The following is a 21,728-nucleotide window of genomic DNA, read 5'->3' as shown; positions in this document are numbered from 1 at the left end:
ATGTGTCCAGTACCCTAAAGGAATTTATAGTCTAGTCCCTAAATCAAAAGAGCATGATATATAGCACCACAGACTGGTATCATCTTATAAACAACAACTTAGCAGATTGAGCTAATAAATATATATGTGCACAGAACAATTCTTAGTAATATAATTAAATAATATTTTCCCCAGAAAAGAACATTTTTGGCATCTTATCCTTTTTAATATCTTAAACTTTTCAGTGGCATCTTATACTTTTTAATATCTTAAACTCTTCAGTATCTGATATCAAATCTAATGTTACTGAAATAACATTTGGAATAACCTCTTTTAACCTCTGCAGAGTACATTATCCCAATTCACTTTTCAATATACAATTAATTTTTTAGAGATAAAACTTTTGAGTAGATTTAATTGCCAAAATAACTACCTAGGAAATGGAAATAACCTTCAATTATGAACTATGATCAAAGAGAGCTTTTTCATTTCCCACATTGTTTCATGAAATAACTTTCATCCCCCGTCACCTTTTAAGTAACTTTGACATAACATTTTCTTTTTCATTACTAATAAAATACTTTCAGTTGAATGCAGTCTAACAAGACAAGCCCTTTAGTCAGTTCTAACACAAATAGATTTATATTGGAGGAAAAGTACAAGCAGGTGCTAAAGTGAAGCTCTCTGGTCTGATACCATTCACAAGTTTGTTTGAATGTATAAGCCAGAAGTCATATGGCCCTTTGAAAGGAATTCAGGTGATTTACTAAAGATGACTTGTAAATTAGTGACATCATAAATTTACTGATGATACAGAGATCTTTTTAACAAAAAAATCTTATTATAATATTCTCAAAGTCCTTGTTCAGTTGTTCTTTGCATAAATTAGCTATTGAAAGATAAAAAGGGAAAATAACCAAAGTCTTTAGAAGCTGTTCATTATCGGTCATATGTTCCCATCTTTGAGAAATATCTTGAAGGCTAAACCAAATTTTACTGTAGCATATTTCCTTCATTCTAAGACTTCATGGACTGCACATTGTACTATCAATTTAAGGACATCTTTTTACATTAAGTATTTGTATTAACTGTAAGAGGCACCCAATTTCAGCAAAATTTGAGTTTTTGAATCATGGGAGTTAATCATAATCAGAAGGTTAAAGTTTTAATGTACAGTAACACACATACATATATAGATGTAAAAGCACCTTGAAAGTAAAGAGCTAGCTTTGACTCAGTTCTTCTCCCTAGATAAATTTAAACAAACTTCCAAACATACTATTTCACACTGGAATCTATTTACTTGCAGTTTTTTCCACACATTTAGAAATTTTATAGCCATGGTACAAGAGAACGTGGGAGTTTCTTTAGCCAGGAAAAGTATGTATATTGTTTGGTAGATTATATTTCGATTTACTTTTAAGTAATTGTTTATTGAAATGTAACTTTATGCAAATGCTGCTTATCTTCCTGACACGTTTACGTTAGGGCCCATCCCAAAGTTCATGATGAAATCTTTTGTGTATGTACCTAATTGAGAAAGTCAAAGGGAGTAGATTTTGGAAGTCTCAAAACTAGAAGTCTTTAAACTGACATCTCTTTCATTAAATCTGTTCTCACTTCAAATCAACTAGCGAACAAATACTGGACCTTAATATATGCAAAATATTTCATTGTACCTTCTTCAAAGGTAGAAACACAACAGCCCACCACATAACTCTAAAAAATCTCTGAATTGGCAATATTAACATATTGAATGTGAATATTGGGAGCTACTTCCTTCACTTAGGTAAATGACATGTATATCTCTGGCTGAGTACCCAACATCTGGAAAGTAAAACTGTTTAAGTGTAGAGGAATAGAGTAAGAATGTGAGGGTCCTAGGGGGGCATTTAGGAAAGATAGCATCTGTGAAGGAGGAGACTGCCTTTATCTGGCTGAAATACCTTAACCATGACTCACTCAGCAGTCAGATGAAATGCCTAGAATGTAATGCTACACTGAGGGGAAATAGCGCCTCTCCCATCGTTCATTTTCAGGACCAGACTTGCTGCTCCTGCCTGTGTTTTCATTGTTCATTAAGGTTCTCTTCATTTCCTTCTCTTGTTTTCATGCTTGGTTCCCATCAGTGCTTCACTTCACACTAATTGCAGTTCCCCTGAACTTCCCCCAGAGCAGTTGGTGCATGTAATTTGGAAGCTAGCTCCGCAATTCCTAATGTTTGGATTGACTGTAAGTTTCTCATTAGTTTATTGTAAGAGTTAGAACACATCAGAATTACACAACTTTTTGAAGATCTCCAGAATGGATCTTGAGTTTGAAAAACGTGTTTTATCTTGGCGATATGTGGATTACTTTATCCCCCCAACCCCCGTTTTGAGGAATTCTAGGCTGGTGTACACAAGATGCTGTATGTTCTGAGAAGTTTCACAGATTGCATCACACTCTTAGAGACAATTTTGTCTCTCTACAAGGATGAAAATCATATTTGCAGTGACTCACTCACTCAAACAATATTTATTAGCACTGTACTATTTGTCAAATATTATGCTAGATACTCAGAAGCAGAGATGAGTAGTTCCTCCTTTCCTGAAGGAGTTTGTAGAGTCAGACAAGCGTCTAAACAGAGCACCATAGCATAATGCAGCAAAGTCTGCAGTAGAAATGACTGCGTGATCTTTTAGCACTAAAAGAGGAACAAATGATCTAGGCAACATGAGGAAAGGGTTTATCCAGGTTGGGATCCTGCTAATGGGTGCTGAAGCTGGAGAAGATGGTCCATCATGACGCCATCTCCTTAGCTAATGAGCAGACTAACAATAACCTGTTGGGGTTCAGAACCTAATAGCCCTTGATTCTTGCTTGGTTTTCATTGGTACTGAAAGGGAGTCTCACCCACACTTAAACTGGCTTCGGAGATCTCCCTGACTTGTCTCCAACATGTCTGTTTTTTTCTAACTCTCCCATGATATGCTTGTGTAAAGTGTTTTGTCTGCACATTCCTTTCTGACCTGTTCATTTTGCACCTGTGCTCTTGCTCTGCTGCTAAGAACTCTAGAAAGCTTGTGCACTACTGGATGCATCTGGCTGGTAGTGACTGCTGGTGTTTTGGAGCCCTTCGGCTCCGGGTCCTGTGTGTATCGTCACTTGTTAATCTGTCTAGGCATGGCTACTTGAAGTCAGAGGACCCCATTACTCCCCACTAGATGGCTGATCAGAAAACTGTCTCTTCTCTATTCTGCTGATGTTCTTGCTACTGTTGCTGCTGACACCAGGAAAGTAGACTCTGTAAGCATTCTAGTGCCTAGTGAACTTCTCCGTAGCCACGATGCTACACTGGGTGCTGTGCGTGCTCCTTCACATGTCTGTCACCCACACCCAGCTCTGTGGTTTACTCCAAACCGTTCACACCTGGGCTCTCTTAGAGGATGACGGGAGCAGAGCCAGAAATGTCTGGAGTCTGCAAACCCTCACTCATGCCCTTCTTCCCAGGAGTAACCAATGACTAACTGCTTATAAAAGAAGATGCAATTGCAGCCCTTTGTGCACCAGAGCTCCCCGCAGAATGAAAGGTAGGCTGAGACTTTACCAAAAACAACACCCTCACCTGGCTTTTCCTCCTTACCCAACCTGCTTTTCTGTACCCTTTCCAATTTCCTCTCACTGAACTATTTGTTAATTTTCTCAGATCAGAATTTGTTCTGTGGAAATCCAACCTAGGGTATCAGGTTAATTCCATACCTGGAAGTCTCTAGTACTAACAAAGTGAACTATTTCTCCAATGTGCAAGCCAGAGACATACCTTATTACTTACCACACACTGAGGAAGTTCCCAGGATATTTGACATGATCATATTCATTGTTTTCCAGGAGAAAAAACATAGCTGATTCTCTCCGAGTGTGCTCATGCCCCACGACAACAATAAAGTAATCTCCAAACAGATTGATATTAATATTTTTCAAAATGTAGTTTATGTAATTTTATCCAGAAATCCTTTGTGGTGCTTGAGCTAGGTGAAGGGCAGAAGCCAATGATACACAAACATAGTAATTCCAATATGACCAGAAAAGAGGTGAGCTTTATATATCTCCCACTAGAGAGCTGGAACTTTCTCCTATTGGTGCTATGGGTATTTAAATAGGATAAAGATATGAAGAGATGAATTTTAAAACAAACATGCAAAAAAAGCAAAGTCATCAGGAACTGAAGGGAATGGAATGAGGAGGAGCCATATAAGTGGGTATGTCATCTGCACAAGGAAATATAAGTTGAACATAAGTTAAAGCTGTGGATAGAGATGTAATCATTTGGGTCCTTGTGAAGAAAACAAATGGATAAAAGAACAGTGACTTTATGAATTGACTGAACACACCGTAGTAAAATACTATGGGTGTGTCAGGTCCCAGGTGTACTGGAGGGTGTGCCCCCATGGGGGAGGTTTATCTACTTAATGGAATCCACTGAGTCAAGTGTGAAACTCATCTGGAAAATGTTACCCAAAGAGACTGGTAACCTCAAATCTATGAAGACATACTACTGAGTCTGAACCTCTATAGATCAATTAAGTAAAGTCAGAAAAAAGTAGGATTTGGTGATGGGAATATCATCTGCGACTAACAGGAAAACAATCTTAGCAATGAGAGAGGAAGCTAAATTGTAACAAATTAAAATTAAGGACTGTGTGAAATTTGAGAAAGTACTGCTAAGAAGTATAGTCTTTTTTTTTTTCTAATGCTCTCTCAACCAGATTAAACTCAAATTGAAAAGGCAATAGTAATTCATTTGCAGAGAATGTAAATATGAAATAAAATATATTTGAGGGGGAGAATGACTTGGATCTATTGATATACTTTGGAGGAGGGATTCAGAAAAAAAAATGAAATAATAGGACAGTTAAAAGATCATCAAGATGCTAAAGTATGGGAAGGATATTTTTATTAGTGTTCTCCAGAAAAAACAACCAAATAGATATAGATATGGATGTAGATACACAAGGAGATCCAGTATGAGGGATTAGCCCACTTGATGAAGCCATGAAGTCTCTACATCTGCCTCTGCTATCTGCGAGTTGGAACACCAGGCAAGTCAGTGGCATAATTTTAGTCTGAGTATGAAGATTTGAGAGCCCAGAGAGCTGGTGTAGTAAAGTGGTGGATAACACCCAAGGACCAGAGAAGATGTACCCTGCTTCAAGCAGGTAGGCAGGAAGCAAAAGGCAGGAAACCCCTCCTTCCTTCACTTTTCATTCTTTTCAAGTTCTTAAGTGGACCTGGGGGGTTAATTTAACTGACTCCAATAACTCATCTGCAGACTCCCTTACAGACACACTCAGAATCAGTGTCTAATCTGGGCAACACTTGGCCCAGCCAATTTGACACACAGAATTAACCATCCCAGATATTATAAAAGGAAGGCCAGGACATAACTTTCCTCCAACACAGAAGGAAGATGGGTAAGGATGCATTCTGTGATCAGTGGCCAGGGCACTAGGGAGAACATAATTATGCCCAATGCCATGTTGTATCTCCGTATAATCAGATAAGATCAACTATTAAAGGTTAGGCTGGTGGGATTAGAAATGTAAAATAAGCAATGTGAAGAGGAATATAAAAACCTAAAGACCAACAACAAGAAATATAAAAAGCCTATAATCACACACAAGAAAAAGAATTATAAAATAGTACTGATGGACAAGGTGCTTTGGAATAAAATTGAACTGGTACTGTTCCACAAGTCTACAAACTTTAAAACTTAATGTACAGCAGCAAGGACAAATAGTAAAGAAAAGAGATGGTTATAAATGTAAAATATGGGTAGATTTTTCTTTAGCTGTGTTTTACCACTGCGGTAGATAGTAGTGGGTATGCTTTTCTTTAAAAGACAAAGCAAAAGAACTGAGTGCTGGTGAAAGTGCATTTAGAAGACTGAACCACGATGTCTAGGCTGAACTGGGAAGTAGTTGATATAAAAAATGAATGATCAGATCCAGGAACCTGAAGGTCATACCAAGCAAGGAAAAGAGTATACAGAAGACAGGATAGTCCTTCGTAAGAATAACGTCATTGAGGAGAGACCCAGCAAAGGCAGAGAATGTATGGTGAGGAGTGCAATGGCCAGGTGAACTGTGAGAGGCCGGTGGAGTTGGGAAGCTCACTGTAAGCAAATAGAGAAGGGCTAAATCTAAAATAATCTTGAAAAGGCAAGACTGTAAAGCTTACTGGCAGGTGAGGCATAGAGAATGAGGATGAGAAGCAGCAAAAATGATCCCTACATTCCCAGTTTCTTACCTGGAAAATGAGAATGGGATAGACAAGCAGGAAAACAGGTCTCAGTAGAGAGGAATATGAATTTAGTGTTAGCTATTATGAGGCATGAAAGTGAAATTCTCTCTACACTACTGAAAGTACACACTTTAAAATAGAAAATGAGCCAGGCGTGGTGGTGAGCACCTGCAATCCCAGCACTAGGGAAGCTGATGCAGCAGGATCGTTGTGAGTTAGAGACCAGCCTGGGCTACAAAGTGAGCTCAAGGCCAGTCTGAACTCCATAGAGAGACTCTGTCTCAAAAAGACAAAAATAAATAAATAAATAAATAAAATATGAAACCTGGTGTTATAGATTGGCCTTGTGTTGCTAGGATAATCCCTCAGAACTATCTAGTTTCCCCTAGTAACTGCCAACTTGAAAACTATACTATGATGTAGTGGTGACACAAATAAATGGAACTTAAAATACTGACACAGAAACAACCTAAAGCACAAAACCACAGATGAAATTCAGTGTATTTACCACTTTTGTCAAACTCTTTGACTTGTAAATTGATAACTAGCAATATTATATTTCTGGATCTGGATAGTGTTTCATGCACGCTGGCTGGGGTGGGGTAAGACTGTAGGAAGGGAAAGGAACGTCTTGTCATGCCCATAAAACTCATCCGGCATTAATTTAAATCAGTTCAGATATTCCTACGTGACTTAGGAGGATGCTTTCTACAGCAAGCTCATGATTTCTAACCATTTGTATACTTAAAGCTCTCAGCAATAGAATGATTTGAAAATATAAATGCTCTGAGGATTTGCTGGAATTAATCCTTCCCTTCAAAGCAAGATCAAGCTCAACATATTGCAAAATAATTTATTCATCATAAGTACACATGTATTAGTAATTTATGGCTGACAAATATTGTCTCTAGGACTCTTTTCTTACCTATAGCACTGGGTAAATTGTTTTTATTAGGTCAAGTCCATGAGGTATGTCTGCTAATTCTGAGGTTAATACAAAACACATGAAGATTTGCATTAATTCAACTATCAATATTTCTTTCTGTCATAAATTTTAATTTTCTGTGAGTACCATCACTTGACATAACAAAGTTTTATATTTCATATTAGAAAAATAGTTTTCAAAGTAATAATCCATTGTAGTTTAGTATACTGTTCAATCTTGCATGATTTCTTCAATTCAAAATACAGGTGAAATATCTTCTCCCACAGTTACTATCCAACTTGTTACGTGTAAAGTAATTTATCATCTTCCTCCCTGAGTATTTGGAGAAACAATTCTATCCACAGTCCAATAAAATCTTTTTTCATCACTAAGGTTATATCTTTCCAGTGATGACCAAGCACAGGTGTTTTTCAATAAGACTTAGAAATGCAGTGCTTTCCCAAGAGTGAAGAATGCCTTACAAGAATATTCAGAGTACAGTGTGTTCCAGGCATGGAACACCTGTTACTTGTTTAAATGTCTCATGAAGGGGACAGAGAAAAAATAGTTTCTCTGTGTCTCTGGGAACATACACAAATTTAGCATACAGTTCTTTTTTGGTCAAGTACAAGTTTGAATTACCTTCAGAGAGGCCATAGGATATAATTTCTTGAAGATGCTCTTTGCACTACAGTTTATTCCATAATATGACTGTGAGCAGGAGATAGCCCAGAGAAGTGAGGGAAATGATGGAGAAAAGAAATTAAACAATAAAATGGAAGGTGATCTCATAAGTCTGATCATGAAACTGAGATTGAACTGGAAAACTCATCAATTTATTTTTACTGCTCATGTTTGCATTTGGTCTTCTAATTTTATTTAATTGTTGGACACACGAGATTCAGGTAACTGGTTTTTAAATACTGAAAAGACTTTTCAGTATTTAAATACATTTGTAAATACTTTCTACATATGAAGGTGCTATTGACCAGCTCTCCTTAGGAAATAGGCTGGTTTTATATTATTTTTCCTATATTTTGGGATGAATCTAAATGCTCCCCACATACAACAGTCTTTCAAGTCTTTCTCCCATTAACATCACACTAAAAAATTAAAATATATGGTCCAATAGTACTTTAGTGTCTTGCAGAAATAGTTATTAATTTTGCTGAAAACCTAGGAATATCATAGTGATGGTAGAAACAGAAGTCATTGTTACATTGGTAGATTGATCTAAATTGAGCCACTTAATAACCAGTGGTGGTGAACCTATGTCCTGCATACTGCAGTGAGCTGTTTTTATTACTGAAAACTCTTAACAGTTCATCATCACTGTTAATAACCATCAATATGTCACAGAATGCACACAATGGAGCACTTTCAAATTACATGTGCATAAGTTGTACATACATACCTAAGTATATACACTCACACAGACACATACAGACCCCACACACAGTGCTCAGACTAAGCTGTGGATGCGAAGCACCTGTGCTTCTTAACATCTCTACATGAAGTGAAAAATTGAAGGGAAACACCTGTCTCCATATTTTGGTCTTCTGTAACTTTTATGCTACTGTCTATTAATAGCCACTCTATGACAAATTTTCCAGGCTTCTTTGGCAGCATTGAGAACTGTAGACATATTCATATAAAGAGAGTTCAAAGTCAGCAGTCAGTGTTAAGCAAATCCTGTATTTATAAAACTTTTAGAGTTGGATAACTTATTGTTGTCCGTCTCCACACTTGCTGGGCTCAGAACCAGACACTGTATTCACTAAACATTTTCTAATGCTCGGCTGAACATCTACAGTCATCTGTGATTTGAGCTCTGTCTAAGGATTGGTCATGCTGGGGACTGACCAAGGAAAAGCACTTTGGAATCTGTCCTACCTTGTTTTCCTTCCAACCTGGCTCAGCACATGAGCAGGTGCAAGAAGTAGGGGAGCCTCCAGCCTCCAAAAATCTTTCTATTGCTGCTGTAGTTCTTTGCAAGGAATAAAAGAATATGGAACATGCAGTGATTGTAAGTGTATGACTTTTGCTGTTTATAGTGTGTGTGTGTGTTTGGTTGTTTTGTTTGTTTAGGAGCTTTTCATTAAACGTGCTTGAAATCTTGTGTTAAGTTTTGATTCTAATCTACGTTTTTCATATACATAGACATATATTCCTTACTTTTGTGGGAAATAATAGGTATTTTGAACAATGTTGAGCATGTAGTTAATGTATGATATGGATGAACAAAATGTTTAAGGATAAAATTGTGAAAAATGCCAGGAAAAGTCAACAATTAAAGTAAAAGCTAGAAATCATTATGAAATTAGAGTTAGACATATTGAAACTCTTCCCAGGAAATGATTCAAGCAAATGATTGGAATCCCATAAATTTCAAGAAAGCAGGTATTTCTCTGAAATTTTATTACAGAAACTCAAATTTAAAATGCACCTAATATCTGATAAATAATAATGAAATAATGGTGACAAACATACCGAAATATACAAGGTACAGCATAAGCACACTTCTCATCCAAAAGTTTTTATATGTGTTGGTGTAATAATAAATATTTATAATTTTCATGAAGAATGAAGAAAGGATAGAAAACTGTCTGCATTTTCAGAGCTGCCCAGTCAAGAAGGTTTCTTGGTGTTCCAGAATGAAGATTCTCTTTATTCTAGAAATCACCTTGTTACACAGAAGTGTTTGCCATTAGGCTAAGATAATGTGATAACACTGACCATAAAAGCATGGAGCTGGAGTGGTGGTGCATGTTTATAATCCCATCTACTTGGCAGCCTGAGGCAGAAGGAGAACAAGTTCAAACCCAACCTGTGGAATTTAGCAAGGCTCTGTCTTAAAATAAAATAAAAGCCCTGGAGATGTACCTCAGTTGTAGAGCCTAGCCTGTGCAAGCCTTTGGTTGAATCCTCAGTGTAAAAAAAAAAGTATTCAACTGTCTCTTTTCCTCTACTCAACTCAGCACTTCCCAGAAACATTTAGATCTTTATTTGCTTTCCTACTGTTTCCTAGTAGGGCAAGATATTCTAACTTACTTAATAATAACATTCTCAAGTACTAATTTATAAATTATTACATTTTAAAATATTTTGATGGGTTCTTTTTTACAATAAAATATTTCCCTCAAAATCTGATCACTAAAGATGCAGTCTTAGGTTGGTAGAATCAAAGCATTTCTATGCCTTTTATCCAAATCCAACCCATTCACGTCCAGGAAGACAGGCCAAAAACAAGCCACTTTGAAGATATCAATATGTAATACAACAAGCATTGTTAATTCCCTACCACTTTGTTTGTAACTCCGTATTGTCTGTACTGTTCTTTGGCTATGTTGTAAAATGTTGTCTGTCTGTTAATGTTTTCCTCCTTTTATTTTTAAAATAAAAAAAAAAACAAATAAAAACAAAGTAAGTATCTTTTTTAAAAAAATTAGTACACATCAATCATCTCAAGCCACAGTGTTTGAAAACGTAAGTGAACAAGGCATGTTAAATAATTTAGAGAACAAGATCTTACAGATGAATATACTAACATTTTAGTTCCTTAAAACCTTCGGAAAGACCCAGGAATTCAGATTACAAGGAACAGTTTTAAAATTTCAAGGAGAGTATTTGAAAAGCTGGATGGAGTGATCAGCCCTGAGCTCTGCACCCCACCCATTCTGAGCACCTTCAGACGCTCAGCCCGTTCTACTGTATCCACAAGGAGCAGGCACGGAGGACTGCAGATGTACCACACAGACAGAAATGACACTGAGCTAATGTGTACTAAACTCTGGACTCCGAGCCTTCCTTTTCCACCCAATTCCAGAAAGCTGACAGCCCAGCTGATATTCTGTAAGTAGGTATAAGAAAAAATGCACAGCCACAAGGAAAACTCCAGCAGGAAACACACACAGAAGCTGGTTGGTCAGTCAGTCACAAAACCCATAAAAAGCTTAGCAGGGCAAAAATGTATCTCACACTAACCTTCCTATTTCCTTATTAAGCTCTTAAATGCAATTGGACAAAGAAATGCAAAGATCATGGAAAACCTCTAATATTAAAATGAGAAAAAAATCATAGCAAATTCAGGGAAAAGGAAAACACTCCAATTAGTATCTTTGGAAACATAAGAAAGGTGTTGAACCCACGATAAAAGCCATAATGCATCAAAAGGAAAAATGGTGAAATACAAAATAGATATGGGAGGATAAAAGCTCAATGATAGAGTTGGAAGATGTAAACACATAAGCAAAGGGAAAGAGAGAAAATCATAGTGTTCCTTCTTTGAAGGATGTAATCTCCAGATTAAGAAGACATATCACGAAATGTGTAAAGCTATAAATGAGGGTGGAAGAGGGAGGGAAAGAGGGAGAAAGAGAGAGAAAGAGAGAGAGAGAGAGCAAAGTTGAGCACATTTTTAAAATGCATAATATAGAAATACTTAATTTTAATTTTAGCATCTGCATAGTAATTGTGGCAGGGGAGGAAGGAGAACTCAAGCCTCTGCTTCTAAAAATTTAGATACGGAACTGAAAAACTCTTCTGTCAAATACTGTGGGACAATCAGACCCTAAACATAATTGAATTCTCTTTTGGGAGAAAAGAGACAACAACCCAAAGTACTAATGTAGCAATATATTAAGGCTGCTATGTTTTAAAGCCTCAGTTAAAAGTAACTTAATACTATACTCTTACATCAACAAGGTGAATTAAAATGTATGTACTACGTGTCCCCACAAGGAGCAAGTGTTGTTATCAGAAAGCTTCTCTTTCCTAGCTCTGCCTCCTATAATCATCTGAGCTTTAACCACCAATATCGTCATACACCACCATTCATTTGTGCACACCTGTGCTGCAGTGATGGTGTGGGAATGTTGCTATTCCAAACTTTTCATTCACTTATTCATTCCTTTAACAGATGAGCACTGAGATGTATCCATCATTGCCCATAAGTTGTACATCCTTGGTGATGAGAACAAATTCCCTGGTCTCATTCAGCTCACATTCAGAGTGAAAGGAACAAACGATGCACAACAAAAATCTTCAAAGGGCTGCACCTGTAGTTTAGTAGTAAAGGACTTGCCCAGAATCTGCGAGGTCCAGGGTTTGATCCTCAGCCCTGCAACAGAAAACAACAGCAACAAAACAAAACAACTGCAACAAAAACAACAGCAACAACAGCAACAACAAAAACCCTTCAGCAAGAGATAACCACTATAAACAACACACAGAGAGATGAAGATGCTAATTGAAATGGAGCAGGTCAAGAAAATACTCGAAGCAATGGGCTGGCTAGTAAGTTCACTCAATCTGTTAATACCTCTGTTAGGTCACATAACTTTGACCAAAGAAATTCATTTCTAGTTTTGTTTTTTCCACTTAGAAACAATTAGACAAATAATTTCCCCGCATGGTCCAACATAGAAAGCAAATCTTCGCCATTCTCTGGACTTTCTCCTCTGAGAGTTGGAACAGCAGGCCCTCAACTTGCTTCCATCCACCTGGAGAAGAACCTTCTGACTTTAGACTCAGCTCACATGTTATTTGATTCTTGCAAAATCTCTTTGGAATTCAACTTGTCTAATGACCCAGACTTGTGATTCTGTTTGACTGCGTAGAACTGTACTCTGAATGCTCACCCTAACAGTGCTTTTATTGCAGAGTAGGTATTTTGTTTTCTTGTTTTCTACTACCTCTCTTCACCAGAACACTCAAAATTCTTCTCCTGCAGGTCAGCCCTTCCCATTGTTCAGTGTGTCATGACTTCCTATTGAACTTTAGTCCCCAAGGAAATGGAATGCATTCAAAAATCTATTTTACTAGCAAAATAAATCTCATTTTACTCCTGTGGGTTTTATAACATTGATGTCAGATATAATTAAAAGTGAAGAATCCCTAAAAATGGTCTTGTGGATTGTTAATTTTATGTTTTTATACAATTACTATAATGTAAGAAATAGCTAGTTTCCTAAAACATTGGATAACACAATACTTAAATCACTTTCTGCACAAAAGATGGTAAATATAAAGGCAAGGAGTTGGGTGTTCAGAGATCTATAAACTACCTACATGAACACAGTCTGCCACAAATGCTAAGGCACTGGCTAAGTATGGCTCCTGGGCATGTCACTGCTAATGGGCTTCATAACCCCAAATTCTTCTCCGTGCTTTCACAAGGAAAGTACTCATGATCTCATTTAGGTCTCCCTGAAGTGTCTTTGCCACAAAGTATAATCTTCTCTTGTCTGGGGTTCTTTTCAAAATGCAAGCTAGTCTGCACTTTTCTTTTTACAAGTTGGATTCCAGGTCTCCAATGCCATCTCCTGCTGTCTTGAACATCTGTTTGGAGACTTTCTACTTATTTTTCTTTCCCCACTTGCTTTCCCACTGGTTATTTCCCACACCAAAACTACTTGACAAAATGGAGTTAGCAACATTAGTTTGCATGCTCTTGGGGCCCAGGGCTTTACATTCTGCAATATCCCACAGCACAGAGAACAGTGTTCTGCATAGAGTGGGGGTTGATAAATATTTGTTGCAAGAAGAAATGGATGAACAGAGGGTTCTTTTTGTTACTTCTGTATGTTAGATTCAACACATGTAATGTTTATCATTGAAATCAGATATATTTTTATCTATCTGTGCCTAAAAATGGCTAATTAGAAAAAAAAGTTCATCTTTTTTTATAAAAAAGTTTACACCCTAAATATCCAGACCTGACCATAGTCAACAAGAATTCCAAATGTGACCCCGAGACCCCTTTCTTTAACATCAGGCAATGGTACTAGTCTCAAGTTTACTCCAGTTCTTTTGCAAACCAGAATTCCAGTGGGATAGGTGGCTCCCTCCCCAGTGGGAAATATTGCAACCTCGTAAGGGTTCACAAGGTCTTCAGGAGTTGATCTGTCACAGCTGGCACCTAACACATTAGTGACTGGATCCAAATTATTTAGTGTTCTATCTTAAGGCAAATTTATATCTCATAAAATTACCAAAACATTACTTGTTATTCCAGCAATGGACTTTGATCAGTTTCTTATAGAGGAAATGTAGTTGTACCTCCTCTCAGGCATGGGAGATGAGAATTTTAATCCTATTCTAGGTCTTCTTTGACACATATTGAAGAAAACTGATTAAGAATTGCATGACAAATTAATACAATTTGCAAAAATTCCTGGCCGTTAAGAGACAGAAGTCAGTAGGTAAATATTTCCCTTTTTCTGAGCTGATGATCTTGAGATATGTTGCGTGTAGTTCAGGCTGATCTACAGTGTTGAGTGACCAAGTGAATAATGCATCTAGGGCCATTTCTTCTCCTTTTAGATATTTTTCTGCCTGTCCCTTATTCCTGTCCCCATGAAATCACACTACTTAAATAATCTTTGTTCAAATCCAAGTATCTGCATTTAGGGGAACTCAGTGAAAGCAGTCACTCGAGGATCACTCTGTCTCCATCCTATGAGAACCCAAGTTAGGAAGGACAACCCTGAAATGGAATGCTTCTCCATGGAATGTAGGAAAAACAAGAGCTTTATACCCCTTACCTCTTACCAAACTCTGGACTGTAAGCATCCCTCTGACCTTCCTCATGCTGTCAGGTTGACATTCAGAGACAAATTCCAATAAATAATATTGCTTCATTTTTCCAATGCTAATAATTAAAGCTATTTAAATCTACAGGAAGGCATATAGATGAAATGTAAAGTGTTGTATACGAATATGTACATATTTGTAGACTTCTTTCAAAGTTGATTAGTTTGAAAATGACATTCGATTTCAAAAATTAATAAATAGAACTGGCAAAGTAATTTAAGTGGCATGTTCACTATTAAACCCCAAAAATTCTGCAAACCATACAATTCTATCTTTTGTATTTTTAGCACACTTCATATATAGCAAAAATTTACCAAATGAGATGATATTTGAAAAACATAGCACAACATGAAGCCCCCTATAAGATTTTGTTAAATCTTGATTTCCTCTCCCTACTACCACAGCAGTTTATGTTCCTTTCTCCAGCTCTGTGGAAAAGAACTGAAAAAACAGAGCTTTCTATATATGACAAATGTTCAGAAGTTTGCATTTCACTTCTGGCAATATTGTTAATGTCAGTGAGCTTCTCCAGAAACCTGTATTGATGTCATTTTAATATTTGAAATGGTTCATTTGGCAAACATAAACAGTACCAATAGATTTGATTCTGTGGCCTTTTGCCTGGATAATGGATGTACAACTAGGTCCTAACTGGATTTTCTTCTTCTCGCGTTCTGGGTTTTTAAAATTCAGGTAGCATATCAGAAAAATAATGGAACTGTTAATGTCCCTGTCATAGTATCATCTTTAGAGACTAAGAATGCCCTGGGCCCCAGATTCCTTAGAAACTCTTTTGTTACTTTCTCTTTTGCTCTAACTTGTCACTCAACACCCAAGAACTGTCTTCCTCTGCCAATATATTCCAAGAGCTAGGGGCAGACGAGTTAAACCTCTAAGATTTAAAGCCTTGGTCGTGCATAAATTTACACCTCTTCTACCTTGCCCTTCCTGGAATCTAGGATTTGTTTGTTCACTTATAACTAGCCTATTTACATTGTTATATCCTTGAGGACTTGTATGGCATTTCCATTTGTACTTTGAATAAGGTTTATTATTTCTGACATTCCAGAATACAGTCAGTCCCAGTCAGTTCACTGGTTTTACTTACTGTAATGTAAAAAACATACACATTCTGTGGAAACTGTATTTCAAATTTTGATCTTGTTCAAAGCTGGCAATATGCAGTAGGATACCCTCTCATGATACTGGGTAGTAGCAGCAAGCCACAACTATCAGTCAATCATAACATCATGAGGGCAAACCACAATATTCTATAGTGTGTTATGTTGCTCATATATGAGGTTTAATAGCTGGCATGTATTAATGAATCTTGATTTGCAATCTTTCCAGTTTGCAATGGGTTTATCAGAGACAACCCCATCATAATTCAAGGAGCAGCTGTGTACAGAACCATGGAGAAGTCTAGTTATTTCTAAACTATCATTTTGTCTTAGTTACTTTTCTGTTGTTACTGGGACAAAATACTTGACACCAAAAATTAGGGAAGGAAGGGTTTATTTAGCTCACAGTTTGTGGAGGTTTCAGTCCATGCTTGGCTGGCTCCAAGGCAGAGGGCACATGGCAGAGGGCAAGAGTTCATGCAAGAACAAAAGGGAGGAGCAGCAGAGAGCAAACTTCTTTCCCTCCCTTGTATTGTAGGCAGTCCGCCTGCTCCAGGGTGGAAGTAGCTCTCACACTTATAATCCCAGCACTGGACCATGAATCAGTCAAAAATTCTAGAAGCCCACCCAATGAATGCATGATGTTTTTGGGGGGACATCTAGACACAAACCACAACACACTTCAAACTGAGCATAGTATCTCCTTGTTAACATCTAGTATTCCTCTATAATCAACTTTTCGTTTGGAGAAATGTCTCAAGATTTAACAAACATTTCCAGAAGGCTCACTGGAGCCCCACTCTTGCCTATGATAAGGGCATGGATTATCTTTCACTTTGCAAGCCATTGTTTTATATTGATACTGTCTCTAGCTCAGTAGAAAAATGGGGTTATCATTAACAGATGTTGGCGAGGCTGTGGGGAAAAGGAACCCTTCTACATTGTTGATGGGAATGTAAACCAGTGTGTAGATTCCTGACAAAACTAAAAGGAGAAATTTTATTCAACTTAGCTATTTCTCTTCTAGGTATCTCCCCAAAAGAATCAAAGACATCATATTACAGGGATACATATCTGCCAATATTTATAACAGCAAAATTTGTAATAGCTAATCTTGGTAAAGCCATATAGGTCCATCAACAGATGAATTGGTAAAGAAAATATGGTATTTATGTACAATGCAGTACAACTCTACCATTAAGAAAGATAAACTTGAGACATTTGTAGGTAAATGGATCCAATGTGAAGCTGTAATATTAGGTGAAATAAGTCAGTCAAACAAGGTCAAATGTTGCATAGTTTTTGTTACATGAGAAATTCTCTCTCTCTGTCTCTCTCTCTGTCTTTCTCTCTCTCTGGAGAGAGAGAGATTTGATAGAATCTAACAAATATTATTACAGTATATGACTACATTGAAGTTTCAACATTAAGTACACTTCCCCAAACCATATTCTTTTAGAAGTCTTTGCAGCACAGTTATTTTCACTAAATCACTCTGCTCTTTCCAGGGTACATGATTATTAGCTATTTGTTATATTTATTTTTCTGGTGATATGTTTTACTATGTGAAGCATAAATATTTCTACATGAATTATTTTAAGAGAACCAAAGAGACTTTACACACTTAAATGCTTAAAGCTGTGAGTGCATACCGCAGTCTACTAAATTAATAATTGATCTGATGGATTTTGTTTGGTTTTAATGATACAAATTGTAATGTCACTTTAAAGTGGAATCATTTCACAAGTGAATTTTTAAAAAATAATATAAACCCCCAAAGTTGAATATAATCAACATTGTTATCAATTTTAGGATCACTAAACTAACTCATCAATAATTTACACATAAAATGACTGTGTATAAAACGCATAGATTTTTCTATCACTATGAGTATTTCTCAAAATGTATCCTAGGAGCAGACTCACTTAAGAGTGATTATTAAAAATCAGCACAGATTATTTGGCCCCATCCCAGACCTCCTGATCAGAAGCCTTGGGGCTAGAAGCCAAGAATTTACCTTTTAGCAAGCTTCTGGGTTGGTTCTTAAAGATACTAGCATGTGGAAGGCACTTATCTAGAAGCTAACATAAAGTAAGTTTAAAACTCTTTTTGGTGGAAGGGAGCTGTCAATTTGTTTTCCATACTGAATCTGTTACACTGAGGTACCCCACAAAGAGAATCAGCACATTTTGTGCAGAGTAAGGCTCTCTTATTTGCTAAAGTAAATAATAGCAAAATTAAGAATGGGCTGTAAATTGTACTAAATGCTGATAACTTGAAATCTCCAAAATGGAATAAATTACCCACTATTGCACTTTAAATGGACATTAAGAGTGTTCCAAATTACCAAATGTTTTGCCATTTTGATAAATTGGTTTTAATTTTTTATCAGACTATATTTAAGTACCCTGCAGTAACGTGTGCCAGACAGCTCCATTAGGCATTTTCAATTGCATTTATTTTCCTTAATGTATAAACCATATAAACAAAAGATAGTTTGAAAAGCACGGTGCTTAACTCCAACACTGCTGAGAATAGTCTGCTTTGGTTCGGGGGCTGAGTTCACTTTATCAACCCTAGGAAAAACATGAAAATAGAAGGTAGAGTGTCTTCATTCTTTGATTCAATTTTGCAAACATTACTCATGAACACCAAGAGAAAAATAAAAATTGTACCTGGTTAAAATGAGACAATTTGTTGGGGAAATGAGAAGCAATTTGGACTGCTTTATGCAAAAGAGAAGAAAAAAGTGTAATAAAGGCACTCAAGTCCTGAGAGTCTACGGAAAGCCTAATTAACTCCTTGGCACTGTGAGATAGACTCTCCCTGCATGTGGTTCACTGCCAGTAAAGGACATGCCTGGAACCGCTGGCCAAGAAGGATTACAGGCATTCGCTATTACTTTAAAATATTCATGTTTCAGCTACAACTCTGCATATTTTCTTTTGACAGATATGGAAAAAAGTAAACTTCTTTTTCTTTCTGCCCTCCCTGGCATAAGAACCCTACATAATCAACTCCTTCAGTTAACAAATCTAAAAATTGTAATTACAATGACAGATTTAGGGTATTCAGCCTTTTGGAACTGACCCATCATATGAGTTTGTTGTTTGGAGATTTGTTTGTTGTTCACTTATATCTGATGGATGTGTTTTAATGGAATATCAACCACAATATCAGAAATATGGCAAATGAACAGGGGTCAGTGCATTCAAATATGCCTCTTTCCTGAGATGGAAGTAAAAATATGCAAGCCATAATGTCAGGGCTTTGAAGTCTTTACAGACTCTGAAAATATCTCACTGGTGAGTAGATATTGAAAAAAAGAAGAAAATCTGAATGCAAAATACATATGATAATACAGAAATTACACATAAGCAAATATCATTTTCAACTTTTCTTCTTTCTTTTCTCCTTACTAAGAGGCATTTCTTTTCAGTATTGCATAAAATCCAGAATAGTCTCAGAAGAGCCAGATTTAACATACCCCTGAGAGTCATAATAAAGGAAAGAAAAAAGTCACATATATCTTTTTCATTATTAGTGTATCATTATTGATACTGGTTGCTTTGTGTCAGTGATCAAAAAGTAAATATTGTTTGTTACATAAACTACATATTTGAAGAGTTGGCCTATGACAGACAATTCAATACTGCCTACTGGAAGTAGGTACATATTGTTAATATTGTACTATGTTCCCATAAGCACTCTGTCTATTCTCCAAATGTATTCTTGCAGATTAATCATTCAGCATGTTTTAGCACAAAGCTCCAGAATCATGCCTTTCTCTCTGCGTCTACCATCTCTCATCATATGAAACAAACCACATGCAGATATACAAACGTGTATTGGTCTATTCTGTTAACAACAAAATGGTTGGGATGGGGCACTCTGCAAAGAACAGAGGTTGATTTAGTGCATATATTTTGAGAATAAAAGTCCAAGACTGGAACACTTCACCTGCTCACCCTCTGGTGAGGGCAGGATGTGTGACAGAATTGTGTTAAAGGATCACATGGCAAATCAGTGACCAATCAGTTGTTTCTGTTTATAACAACTTAATATGAAGTAACTCATTTTGTGAGACCGGTGTTAATCCCTTCCAAGGGCAACACCGCCATCACCTACCCTGCCTTTCAAAATGACCATTCTGAAGCTTTGAGCATATTAACCTTTGGGAAACAGGATCATTTTGAAACACAGTACAGATAGTTTCTGTTCTTGTCTTGGAGCCAACCCAGTGTCTTAGAACTGGCAGGTATTTGAGTTAAACTGAAATTAAATATTGTCTTCCTATGAAAGTGCATCATATTAAATGATCATAAATTCTACAGTCACCGCTTTACCCATACAATACATTCTTTATCAGTCTGCTTTCTGATATTCTTAACAAAACTATATTTATTACCTTTCCTCTGTCACTAAACTGTACTTAATAATGTACAGCCTCTTTGTTAAAAAAAATACTGGTTATGATCATTCGAGAAGTGCAGAATTTATTTTTTAAATTTTCATCCTTATTATTTTCTTTCCGTAAAAGACAACATCATTTAAATTCAAATTTTGATATTGGCCATGTACAGTAAACAACTTAACACTAATAATCCATTTAACATTTTAATAGAACTTGACAGTTTTCAAGGTTTTATGTAAATTACCTCCCTTGATTCTTGTAAAGGCCACTTATAATATGTACAACACTAACATCATCTCTACTTAAATTGAGTACTAATACTGTGGTGGGCTATCTTTTATTATATGTTAATCTACCCTTGTAAACTGAAATGTAAATACATTTCAAAAATTACTCTAAGTTATTCTGGGTTTATCTACATTTTAACTAAATGTGACATTCTATCAGTCGTAAGATTTTTGTGTTATATTTTGTTTTGTTTTGTTTAAAGAAGGGAAAGAGTCCTTACCTCAAATATTCAGAAGTAGTAGGAGTAGTTTATGTGTGCATTTTTCTCTATTTACAAATAATTTGCTTAAATTGAATTTTTTTTTCCAGTACTGGGAATCAAACTCATGACCTTGAGCTTGCCAGGTAGGCTCTGTGCCACTGAGCTAAATCCCCAGCCCCTAAATTGAATTTTAATGTACGCATAATAATGTAGAACATTTGTTGACCAGATTTCTAGTAATAGTTAAGCTCAGGTTTTTCTCCTATGGAAGGTTCACAAACAGTGAGAATTTTAAACAAGAGATAATTTTAAATGGGGGATAGGGTATGAATTTTGTGAAAGATTTTTAATTGTGTATTTTCATTTCAGTGGCTATCTTTAAAAATCATTTTTCAGATTATAAATATATAAGTCCATGTTTTTTAAAAAAATTATAACTTAAAGTTTCTGTCTCAGTTGGCTTGAGCTCCCAGAACAAGACACCCTAATTGTGTGGCTGAAATAAGAGAGATTTATTTTCTCTCAGTTCTACAGGCTACAAAGCCAGGATAAACTTTCCAACTAATTTGGTTCTGGTGAGGGCTATCTTCCTGTCTTACAGATGGCTGCCTCCAAACTGTGTCCTCAGATGACAAGCAGACACAGGGGTGTGGTGGGGATAGATGTGGTGTCTCTTCTTAAAAGAGCACTAATCAAATTAAATCAAGAGCCTGCTTTTGTGATTCACTTACCTTTAATTTCTTCCTAGGAATTTCCATCTCCAAATACAGCCACTCTCAGGATGAGGGTTTCAAGATATGAATTTGACAGAGGGACAAAAATATTCAGTTTATTATGTTTTTTCTTATAGAACATGACTTCAGGTTAGTCAGTGTTTCTCAAAATGAGGATTCATACACATCTTTTTTTGTTTATGAGAATTTT

The 21,728-nt window shown here is 36.5% G+C and overlaps 1 long non-coding RNA gene across 1 annotated transcript; it reads left to right on the top strand.

Annotated features, from left to right (window-relative positions):
- The first annotated feature begins 9,123 nt into the window (after positions 1-9,123).
- LOC102008818 lies at positions 9,124-13,078 on the top strand. Its single transcript, XR_259562.1, has 3 exons — positions 9,124-9,212; positions 12,105-12,481; positions 12,570-13,078. It is a non-coding gene; the product is annotated as an uncharacterized LOC102008818 (long non-coding RNA).
- Positions 13,079-21,728: the final 8,650 nt, after the last annotated feature.

This window comes from Chinchilla lanigera, unplaced genomic scaffold (genome assembly GCF_000276665.1).
Source record: "Chinchilla lanigera isolate Chin_1 unplaced genomic scaffold, ChiLan1.0 scaffold00006, whole genome shotgun sequence".
Taxonomy (NCBI): domain Eukaryota; kingdom Metazoa; phylum Chordata; class Mammalia; order Rodentia; family Chinchillidae; genus Chinchilla; species Chinchilla lanigera.
The sequence above is the reverse complement of the archived record's forward strand: the minus strand, read 5'-3'. Positions and strand labels throughout refer to the sequence as shown.